Source organism: Arachis stenosperma, chromosome 8 (assembly GCF_014773155.1).
Source record: "Arachis stenosperma cultivar V10309 chromosome 8, arast.V10309.gnm1.PFL2, whole genome shotgun sequence".
Classification (NCBI taxonomy): domain Eukaryota; kingdom Viridiplantae; phylum Streptophyta; class Magnoliopsida; order Fabales; family Fabaceae; genus Arachis; species Arachis stenosperma.
In genome coordinates, this window is record NC_080384.1 from 33517831 (window position 1) to 33530299 (window position 12469).

At 27.9% G+C, this 12469-nt stretch overlaps 1 long non-coding RNA gene across 1 annotated transcript; it reads left to right on the top strand.

The window, feature by feature from the left end:
• Positions 1-2426: 2426 nt before the first annotated feature.
• LOC130944136 (uncharacterized) lies at positions 2427-4233 on the top strand. Its single transcript, XR_009071970.1, has 3 exons — positions 2427-2465; positions 2554-2682; positions 4143-4233. It is a non-coding gene; the product is annotated as an uncharacterized LOC130944136 (long non-coding RNA).
• Positions 4234-12469: the final 8236 nt, after the last annotated feature.

Consider the following 12469-nt stretch of genomic DNA (forward strand, 5'->3'; position numbering starts at 1 on the left):
TACACACCATAGATTAAGGTGTGGAGCTCTGCTGTACCTCGAGTATTAATGCAATTACTATTGTTCTTCTATTCAATTCCGCTTGTTCTTTGTCCAAGATATCACTTGTTCTTCAACTTGATGAATGTGATGATCCGTGACACTCATCATCATTCTCACCTATGAACAAGGTGACTGACAACCACTTTTGTTCTACAAGCAACCAAGGCTCTAGTGAATATCTCTTGGATTCCTGATACACGATGCATGGTTGATCGCCTGACAACCGAGTGCTCGCCTGACAAACGAGCCAGCCATTCCGTGAGATCAGAATCTTCGTGGTATAGGCGAGAACTGATGGCGGCATTCAAGAGAATCCGGAAGGTCTAACCTTGTCTGTGGTATTCTGAGTAGGATTCAATGATTGAATGACTGTGACGTGCTTCAAACTCCTAGCAGGCGGGGCGTTAGTGACAGACGCAAAAGAATCACTGGATTCTATTCCGGCCTGACCGAGAACCGACAGCTGATTAGCCATATGCTGTGACAGAGCATAGGAACATTTTCACTGAGAGGATGGGAGGTAGCCACTGACAACGGTGAAACCCTTGCATAAGCTTGCCATGGAAAGGAGTAAGAAGGATTGGATGAAGACAGTAGGAAAGCAGAGAGACGGAAGGGAAGGCATCTTCATACGCTTATCTGAAGTTCCTACCAATGAATTACATAAGTACCTCTATCTTTATCTTTATGCTTTATTCGTATATCACTATACCCATTTGAGTCTGCCTGACTAAGATTTACAAGGTGACCATAGCTTGCTTCATACCAACAATCTCCGTGGGATCGACCCTTACTCGCGTAAGGTTTATTACTTGGACGACCCAGTGCACTTGCTGGTTAGTTGTGCAAAGTTGTGTTTATGCCATGGTATTGAGCACCAAGTTCTTGGGGCCATTACTAGGGATTATTTGAGTTGTGAAAAGTAGTGATCACAATTTCGCACACCAGCGTGCCTTCTACCATTATATCTGATAGGGATCCTCGCTTTACATCAAGATTCTGGGGAGCTTTTCAGCGTGCATTTGGGACTCAGTTAAGTTTAAGTACTGCATATCACCCTCAGACAGATGGTCAGTCAGAGAGAACTATTCAGACCTTGGAGGATATGCTAAGGGCTTGTGTTTTGGACCAGCCGGCAAGCTGGGATCAGTATATGCCATTAGTAGAGTTTGCTTATAATAATAGCTATCATGCGAGCATCGGAATGGCTCTATATAAGGCTTTGTATGGCAGAAAATGTCAGTCTCCACTATGTTGGTATGAAACTGGAGAAAGGAGTTTATTAGGGCCTGAAATGATAGCTGAAACAACTGAGCAGATAAAGAAGATTCGTAGTCGAATGCTTATAGCCCAAAGCCGCCAGAAGAGCTATGCTGATCAGAGGCGAAAGCCTTTGGAATTCGAAGAAGGAGAGCATGTCTTTCTAAAAGTTACACCAACCACTGGCGTGGGAAGAGCTATTAAGACCAAGAAACTGAATCCCCGTTATATTGGACCGTTTGAGATTCTGAAGAGAATTGGACTAGTGGCTTATAGAATTGCCTTACCGCCGTACCTTTCAAATTTGCACGATGTATTTCATGTATCACAGCTTCGGAAGTATACTCCTGATGCAAGTCATGTTCTAAAACCAGAACCAATCCAAGTGAGAGAAGATCTAACACTCTCAGTAATTCCGGTGAGGATTGATGACACCAGTGTTAAACGATTACGAGGAAGGGAAGTATCATTGGTAAAAGTAGCTTGGAGTCGAGCTGGTATCGAGGAACATACCTGGGAACTCGAATCAGATATGCGAAAGGACTATCCAAATCTCTTTTCAGGTAACTAGATTTGAATTTTGAGGGCGAAATTCTTTATTAGGTGGGTAGGATGTAAACCCTGGTTAAATTAGTTAATAAATTAGTTTTTAATAAGGAGGATTAGAAATGTGAATATTATATTAAATTAGGATAGAGCTCATCGAAACAAGAATTTTGACACCAATTTCGAAAAAAACGGTCAAAATTGGACCGAACGGGCCGAACCGGTTGAACTGGGCCCGAACCGGGCTGTCGGTCCAACCGGACCCACACTTTTAATGAGCCCGAAAGCCCTTCTTCTCCATTTCACCAGCTGCAGCGTGAAAAGCCCCAGGGAGAAGAAAAACACTCCCGAACCCTTACGGTAACCTTCCAACCCCCGTAACTTCTCCGTCCGAGCTCCGATTGCCGCACCGTTTGCGGCCACGCGTCCACCGCGTCGAGCTCTACATTTCTATCGGAACAATTTCACTGGTAACTTGTTTAATCACTCTCAGCCCTCTTTTCCCCCAATTTTTGGATTTTTGAATGTGAAGGTTGAGTTTCTTTGATTTTTTATGTTTTAGGATCCAATTAGCTTGAGAAAAATGTTCACTCTTGCTTATGTGAAGCTTGGGTAAGGTGAGGATACGATAATTATTTTTTAATTTCATTAAATTTGAGCTTTGAGTATTAAATTGGGTATATATGTGTTATGAATGTGTATTAGGTTGAAAACAAATAATTGGAGCTTGAAATTGTGAATACTGGAACTTGGAGGAAGCGGATTAGTTGAGTTTTGAGGGGCTGTCTTGGTTTTGAATAAATAGCTTTGGTCGTTACGTGGAAATCGGCCAAGGTATGGTTTAGGTTTCTTGCATTTAATATATAATGTTCTGTGAAAACTTAGGCTAGACGACCATAGGATAAGTTGGAATGCAGGTGTATGTTTAATGTTTAGTAATTTGTCGATGAATATATATTTGGTTGAAGTTTATTGGATAATTAGTTATTAATCTTGGATGGTGAATGTTGTTATGTTAATTTGGAGAGAATTATGGTTGAATGTAATTGTTGATGAACATGGTTGGTTTAGTGCTAATGATTTGGTGAATTATTGATTTGAGATATTTTGTGTTAGAAGCCTAGGATTAGTGAACTATGATCCTTAGTTGAATTTTGGTTGTTGGATTTGAATATTGTATGAGTATAACTGTTAATCTGAAGTAGATTTATTGTGGTGACTGTTATGATGATGAGGAAGGGTATGTTGTATTGAAAAGAAAGCAGGTTTGGACCCGAAAAGGGTGGCAAAGTCCGAGTTTTAGAGGAGATGCTGCCGAAATTTTATAAAAATTAGAGATTTTGTTTATATGATTATCTAAAAAGATTTAGATTCAAAGGGTATATGGTTTGATTTAGAGTTATTAAGAAAATGAGCATGTTTTAAGTTTGATTCATTTAGAAAAGAATGAATTATGTTTTGAATTGGAACTATTGATGGACGGAATGGGAGGTGTGATAATGAAGGATAAAGATTGAATATGATTGACGTATAATGATGAATGAGATGTGATTGAGAATGATGTGGATGTTGATGAATTATAATTGAATTATTTATATGGCTTATGAATTTGAATAATCTGAGATACGAGATTCCTTGGATTAAGTGCCGTGGCTTGCCACCACGTGTACCAGGTTGAAAACTCGATACTCTGTTGACCCTACGACGTAAGTGTGACCGGGCACTATATAAATTCTCGGAAATGTTACCCCCATTGAGTAATATTGATTATTTGAGAAAAAATCTATGCATAGACTCTTGGGGATGCACGTCGGGGGACAGTCTAAGGACAATTCAGACTTGTCGGGTTGGCTGGATAACCGACAGATGAGCCTCATCAGCCATAGGACAGGCATGCATCATATGCATATTATTTGAATTACTTGCTTGTGTATTAACTGGGAGTGCCTAAATGTACTTGCCATGTTAAATGTATATTTGTTATCTGCAGTACTTGTAACCTTCTTGTGTTTGCCTTTGTCTGTTTAGTTGTCTGTGAAAATGCATGATGGAGTTGGAGGTATGGAGGAATGACAGTATGGGATTTAGATTTAAGGTTAAGTTAAGTTAGGATTAAATATTTTTAGAGAACCACCTTTTATGGCTTCTGTTTAATACTTTAAGCTCTATAATCTGAGTGTCGGTGTTATAGGATTGCCTTTGGCATTCCCAGGACCTTATATATTATGTGTGTGGCACCTTTACCATACTGAGAACCTCCGGTTCTCATTCCATACTATGTTGTTGTTTTTCAGATGCAGGTCGAGAGGCATCTCGTTAGGCGTCTGGACTCTTGAAGCGGAGTGGTTACTGGGATATTTTGTTATGCTATGATGTATATATATGTACTTAGCTTTCTCTCCGCATGACTTATTCTTTTTGATCCTCTTAGAGGTTTATGGAGAGGCAGGATTGTGTATATGTACTTTTGGGTTTTGGGTATGTATGTATATATGTGTAAATATGCTCCGGCCAGTTTTGACTTCGCAGGCTGAGTTAGGAGCTTGATATTTTGTATCTTTGGCACTCTATTCCCACTTCTGTTATTTTGTGTTTAATAGTTATGATTTTCTTAGCACGCAGGTTAACTCGTTCCTTGAGCGTTGCGCTTTTATTTCGCGATTTTTGTTTCCTCATTTCTTCAAGGCTCCTAGCATATTATAATTCTTCTGCTATTATATGTACTTATTTTATTCAGAAGTCGTAATACCACACCACCTCTATTTTACGACTTAAACGTAAAATTTAATGTGGTAAGGTGTTACAGGCTCCCTCTATAGCAATTATATATATATATATATATATATATATATATATATATATATATTAGCTCATTATTTTTCTATTACATGACATATTTATTATTATATTTTAAATTTAAAGTTTTCTTAATGAAAAAAAAATATAGAAACATTCCAAACATAATTACCGCTAATCCTTTTTTCTTTAGTTTTCAAATATGTTATTTATTTTATTTATTTAGAGTAATAACTAAATTTATTATAACTATACTATAATTATCTTTAAACTATTAATATTATTAGTATATTTTTAAAAGTATTGATATATTATTAGTATATATAATAACCAATAGTAAATTTCTTCTCATATTTATCATTTAAAAAATTTATAATTTTGAATAGTTTTTTTTTTTCATACCTAATGCCTATTGGCTACAATCCTATCAATATATCACCTAATAAAGACAAAAATTATAAAGCTATAGAAAATCCCATCTAAGTTTGACAAGAACAAGACGACTTACATAGAAATAGTTCTAATAGATGATAAGATTAGTTGATTCATTTACTAAATTTTTTCAAGTAATGCTAAGTTCAATTATATATAGAGTTTAATTTCGATGCATTGATAGTGTAAAGCGTTTTACACAGTCGTGCAATCACATCCGTTCTTTTGGATGACCATTCACGCGATCAATATAAAAGTTATTTATTTTTATTGATGTATCATTACGTAATTGGATGCACGTGTAAAACTACTTTACACGGTCAGTGCATTAAAATTAAATTCTTATAAATATTTGTAGTTCATATTTTAAGTTAATTTTATAAGTACACTATTTCACAACTCAAAGAAAATTCTTTTTAATAGCTTTGTAAATGCTAATAGCTTTTATATTTAATTTATTTTGTAGTACGATAAAATTTATTGTTCAATCAAGAATTATTTGACAAAAATATTTGAGAATGAATTGATAGAAAGGAAGGTTTATATCTTCTCAAATTTTGAGACTGAGAAATCAATCAGAATATATCTTCTGACTGTATACACATGCAAATTAAAATATCTTTTAAAAAGGAGTCACATATAATACATACGGTCGATAATCGTAAAATTTTGGATAATCATTTTAATTTGCTTGCCCATGCGAATATATTGAAACAAACAAACGAACGATTCTACTTATTTGGTACGTAGTTAATTTATATTAACCCACACAAAATTATTTTCCTTTTAATTTTAAGTTTTGCCAAAAAATTGTATAATAGCATCGTTTTATCGATAACAAAAATTTTAACAATTTATTTATGAAAATATTTGAAATTGTATTGTGACTTTTTTTAAAGGTATATCCTTTTGTTAATATACCATTGTTAGTTTTATCATTTAACATAAACTAAATCAGTAAAATCTCTTTATTTATACACGTACAAAGTTATAATTTCTTATATTATTCACTCATTTGTCTTTAATTTGGTACTTTTAATTCAAATTTTTTTTGTTCAATTAGATATTATTGGACTCTTGACTAAAAGAAAAATTATATCATGGTCAAAAATAGAGAGAAGTGACCAGTACATTGTGATTGATCTTCATGATTTGCAGTATGTAAAATTTTAATATTTAATATGAATATTTTTTTTTTGGTAATAATTATGTGTTGTGGTGCAATTTTTTTTCTTTATATTTACTTACTTCTCTTAATTCTGTTTTTTATTCAGAAATGAGAAAAAATAAGATGTACACTGTGAGATCAATTTACAATCCAATTAGTTAATAATCTATGTGATCAACATTGGTAAACATATTGGTTTTACATTTATTTATATATTTTATTTATTTATGTTGTATTTGTAATTATATTATATCTATTTTTATCAATATATTTTTAAAAAAAGTACCGTTAATGTTAGCACATAGTGTATTAAATAAATTAAATGATAGAAATATGTAACTATTATTTTTTTCAGTCAAGATTCAAGAAAATATTGTAATTTAGACTTGCAATATCAATATATTAATAGTAAAGTAGAAAAAAATATAATATCATATTAAAGAAAATTTTTTAAATCATAATTATAATTTATAATTAAAATTATAATTTAAATATTTTAAATGGAATAATATATTTAATACAATATTTAAAAAATACAAACAATGTATATTATATTATTTATTTATTAATTAAATTATTATAATTCAAATTAATTTTAATAAAATAATTTAAAATTATAATTTTAATCTTATCACGTGCATGACACGGGTTATTACACTTATTTAAATAAACTAAAATCAGAATAGACATAACGATAATCAATTATGGTATGTAGTGGCACATTTTGGTTTAAATTTTGAATGAGATATTCTTTTTATTTATTTCATATACTTTTAATTCCCAAATATACAGTCTATAGGGATAAGAACAATCAGATTTCATTACTTTGCTTTAATTCATCATTTAATATTTTGCTGAATATGGAGATATTCAATGTGATATAAACAGAAATATATATATTAAATTGATTAAAAAAATTTAAAAATAATTAGAAAGATATAATTCTAATATATATTAGTCACCAAAATTCTAATATATATTGTTTGTACGATACGTAAATATCTACACAAATTTTTTTATACTAGATTTAGAATGTATGATTGAAAAAAAAATTTAATTTTTTGTTTATCATAGTAAATAAATATGCACAAATTAAAGAGCTAAATAATGACATAATTAAAATGAAATTCCATTTACAGTAATAAATATACATATACATAAATATACATAAAGAGAAAATTATTTTTAAATTAATTTAAATTATAATTTTGTAAAAAAGTTTTATTATTGTTGAATGCCTATAAATAATTCAATATTGAATCTCTTCTACAGTGTGTGAATTAAATTTCTAAACTTATGAATATGAAAATATATTTTCATTTCCTCGTTTTTTTACTTATTCTTTTCATGGGTTTTGGTATGTACCAAATTTATTAAAATAATTCAATAAAATTTTGCTAACATTCCATGAAATTCTGTGTAGATATTGTCTTAAGATAGGAGAAAAAAAAATATTCAAACTGGAGATAAAAAAAACATCTTTGAATCTTGTTTGTTAAAAATAAAGATACACAGACAAAAAAAAAGTAAAAATTAATTTTGTTTTCATCTTTTGTCACTATCCTCAGCAAACTAACTTCTTCTACCACTATTCTTGAGTGTTGAGCATTAAAGTTTTTGGCTCTATACATTATTATGTCTCCTATTGAGTGGAAAATTTTTTTTATAAATTTTTGTTTCTCAAATAAAATCTTTTTCTTTTCTTAAATTTTTGTCCATATCCTTCCTTTTAAATATCTTTGTTCTTGTATTTGTATTTCTATTTTTCTGTCTATATTTTTTTTAGAACAAATAGAATCTAAGGACACGTGTCAAGATTATTCTCAATAGAAGTTTTAAATTTTTTATTTTAATACACGTATAACAAATGTATTAAAGATTTAAATTTTATATATATTTTCAAAAAAAATTTCAAATTAGTAATAGCATATATTTTGCTAAATCCTTTATGATTTGAGTTATAACATGTTTTGTTTTTAGCAATTGTTATATGATTTTAATTTCTTGGCTAATGACTGTGTATTTTATGTAGGTAATAACCTAACAGAAGGAGGAACAGTAACATGCTCAGTTGTTTTGAGTAGGGACCAATATTGTGCAAACCCTAAGGCATGTTTGAAGGCTTGCGAGTTTTTTCATTATAACGATTTGGTCTATTCAGAATGTATTCCAAAGGTAGGATGCGTTTGTACTTTTATAAATCCAGATCAAACTAAACCATGTCCTACACATCATATGATAAACTAGAACAGTCATATACATTATATTATTTAGTTGTTTATCCTTTTTTGGGTGGCGTTCTAATAAAATAATGATGACTGTATTATATTATCTATCTATCTATCTATAAAAATAATAATTAAACAGTGGTTTTGTACTGTGATTTATAAATCCTTGCCTTTCTCATTTTACTATCATATGATAATTTTATTTTATCGTTAAATATTTTAATCAAAGAAAATTCTGAGTTTTATATTTGTTAGGGTCTTTCATTGACGATAGACACTTTAGTTTGAATTTTTTTCCTCTGAGTAATAAAAAGGTCATATCCTATACTAACCACAAATTGGATAATTGGATATGACTAGATACATATATATGTTGTTGTTAATGGTCACAAAATACTCTTAATTGCACTAATTGCATTGTGTTTATAGCTAAAGTCGTCGTGGACCAAATAAAAGTTAAGGCGAATTTTGTTTATTAAGAATAAACATATGTTCCTAAGGACATAAAATGTTCATATAATCCTGATGAATTTGTTGTCAAATTTTGCTTCACAGCTCAACAATAGTAATTTATGCTATCGTTAAAGTAAAATATTGTATAAATAACTGACAAATTTATCCACCAAATTTGAGAGAAAAAAATGTGATTAATTTATACTGACTTTACTATGAGAAATTTTAATAGTAAAAAAATTACTAAAATATCTTGCTGGTAAGATAAAAATATTTTTTTTAAAAAATTGACAGAGAAAATTTACAATTAGAGTTGGTGATATATGAACATTTTCTCTCCATTATGAAAAAATGAAGTGATTATAGTAGAAGCAGGAAGAGAAAGTGCATGTAGATATTCAAATGAGACCATCTAGAACAAAACATCTTATTAAAATTCGATCTAATACATATTAAATCAATATTTTCTCAAATTTTTTTTCAATTTATTATAAACAAAGAATATGAAATATGTTTAAAGTTATTTAATCTTGGTCGAAGTCTGATCTTGGCATAATAGCAATTCATTTGTGGCTGAGATCTTGACATAATAGCAATTTATTTGTCTTATGAGTAACTTTAACCCTTTAAATATTATGTGTGTGTAAGTGTATAGTATGTGTAAATTTATAATATCATTTAATATACTAAAATTGAATTTTTTCCCAACTAATAAAGGTGAGGTATCGATCCATCGTGATTTCGTTTTCCCACCAAAATGGATGTACTTTTTTCTATTCTAAATTATTTTATAAAAAATATCTTTATTATAATTATGTTATAATTAATATTTAATGAATAATATATAATTATATTAATTTAGGAACATATCTTCATTATAATTATATCAAATCAGTATTTAATACATTATTAAACTACTTATTAATTATCAATTAAAAATAATAATAATAATAATAATAATAATAATAATAATAATAATAATAATATATGATAATGATATGATAATGGCACCAATCATAGTAATCATGATAAGAATATTTTATTCTAATCATAAAATGATCTAATTTTATGATATTAATAACGCACATTGATTTTAAATATTTTTAGTCATTTTAATTATATTAATTTTAAAAATATTGATATAATTTTAATTTTTATTCATTATCCAATAATAATAATAATAACTTGAAAACGCGTGTATTAATCTAAATATTTAATGAAAATAAAGGATGAATTTGTGGCTGGAATGATAATACAATTGTATATTCTTGAAGATTTTAAGGCTACGAGTAAATAAGTGATATAATAGAAAAATGCTTTTGAATATATATTCTTTCTATATTAATATACGCATGCATATCACTTCAATATTTACTTTTTAGATCGCTCAATTTTCATTAAACGTAATAGAAACCATAAAAACCAATAAATAATTATTTGAGTTTTTTGTTATTCCTATATATAGGCTTTATTTTTTTTTATAATACAGTCTATATATATTTATATCTATTTTTTATATAGCAATAATATTATATATATATATATATTTATATATCTTTTTTTTTTAATTTTTTTAAAATATTAGCATATAATTAATGTAAATAACATATATACTAAATAAATATCTCTATTGAATTAATTATAACGATTAATACAAGATAATAAAATAAGAATAACCTAATTATAGTAAGAATTTTCATTATTTCGTTTATTAATAATTTTTTTATAATTATTTCGTTTTATATATATGATTTTTTTATTCTACAATCGTACAATAATTTTTTATTTTTTATATCCATATATATTCCTCAATTCCAGCCCCATTTATACGCATATTAACAGTTTTTTCTAATAGTGATATTTTAATTTTTCGTTTTTCTTTTTTTCATGTATCTTTTATTTTTTTAAATAGTGATGTTTTAATATTTTTTTTTAAATATATTTTTATAAATAATTACATTACTAATCTGAATATAAAATGAAATAAAAAGTGATACATCTCTAAGAAAAAATAAACTTAAAAATCAGAAAAAAAAAGAAAGAAATTTTATATTAAAAAATATAAAAATAATATATTCAAAAAAATAGTCGTAATATATAAATTGAGCCGACAATTTAAATTTCTCTAAAACTAATTTAATCAAATACCAATATTAGAAATGGATTATTGAAATAATATTTAATCTATTCTAGTCCTTAAATACCTATAAATTCAACTAAAACAACATCGTAAGTTCGAACATTTAGAATTTGTGTAAATTCAAACCATTCCCTTGTTCTTTGAAAACCTTTTGTATCCCTGATAGAGTTCAATCGTAATTCCTTTTATGGAAAAAGAGTTACGGAGGTCGCTTTGATGTGTTGGAGACCAAAATCTGGAAGTCACTATTTATATTTGAGTGTGACACCCATTAAACTTAAAAGGCCAAATAAAATAGTATCTCTGATCTTATTCTCATTTAATTCTAAATCAAAAATAATAATGACTTATTTAATTCAGGATTTATGATAATAAATGAGATGACCACTACATTTAATGTAAAATAGCTTAATTTGCGATTATAATTAATATATGTATTGCCTATGAATAGATTAGGAACTAATAATCTCATAACAAAATAATCATTCAATTTGAATTACAATTAATTGATTGATAGAAATTATAATAAATTGTATGATATTTAAATAATTAACTAAATCAATTAATTGATATAATTAATTTATTATAATAAATTGAATTTAACGAGGTAAAAGAAAAAAATAAAAAAATACCATAAAAAATATGCCACGACAGTTTTATCATTAAGTGCAGAAATTTAATTGTTATATAATAAAATAGATATTTACAGATTATTATATTAAACACAGACTAAAAAAATACACTAAACAAAATAAAAGCATCAATGGTAAAATATAACCTAAAAAATCACTTAAATTAAAAAAGAACCTTGATGAGTTATAATAAATCTACAAGTTTAATTACCCGTGCCATGCACGTGATAAGATTGAAATTATAATTTTAAGTTGTTATGTTAAATTTCATTTTAATTATAATAATTTAATTAATAAAAAAATAACTTGTATGCGTTGTTTTTCTTTTCTTAATATAGTATTAATTGTATTAACTATAAAATAGTTATTTAATCTACTTTTTTCAATAAATCAGGCATATATACTCAATTTCTACCAACAAAATTTTATATGTTGGTTTACTGTGAAGTAAGAAAATATCAAAATCAGCTCAAAATGAAGAACAAATTAATAGAGAATCCTAATGCAGAAAGTTTTGTAATAAACAATAAATAATTTAAACCTACTGAATAACAATTCAATGCTATCTTTTGATACCTGCAAAATATATACATGAAACAACACCGTATCAATGTTTGTATATAAAATTATATGATTAACGTAATTATAAAATTGTTTGTCAAGAGAATAAAATTATACGAATTTTAATGATAATTTTAATATTTTCAAACTATTAATGTATAATAAGAATTCATCTATTAGTTCCTAAAATTTCTAAATTTTTTTAAGTGAT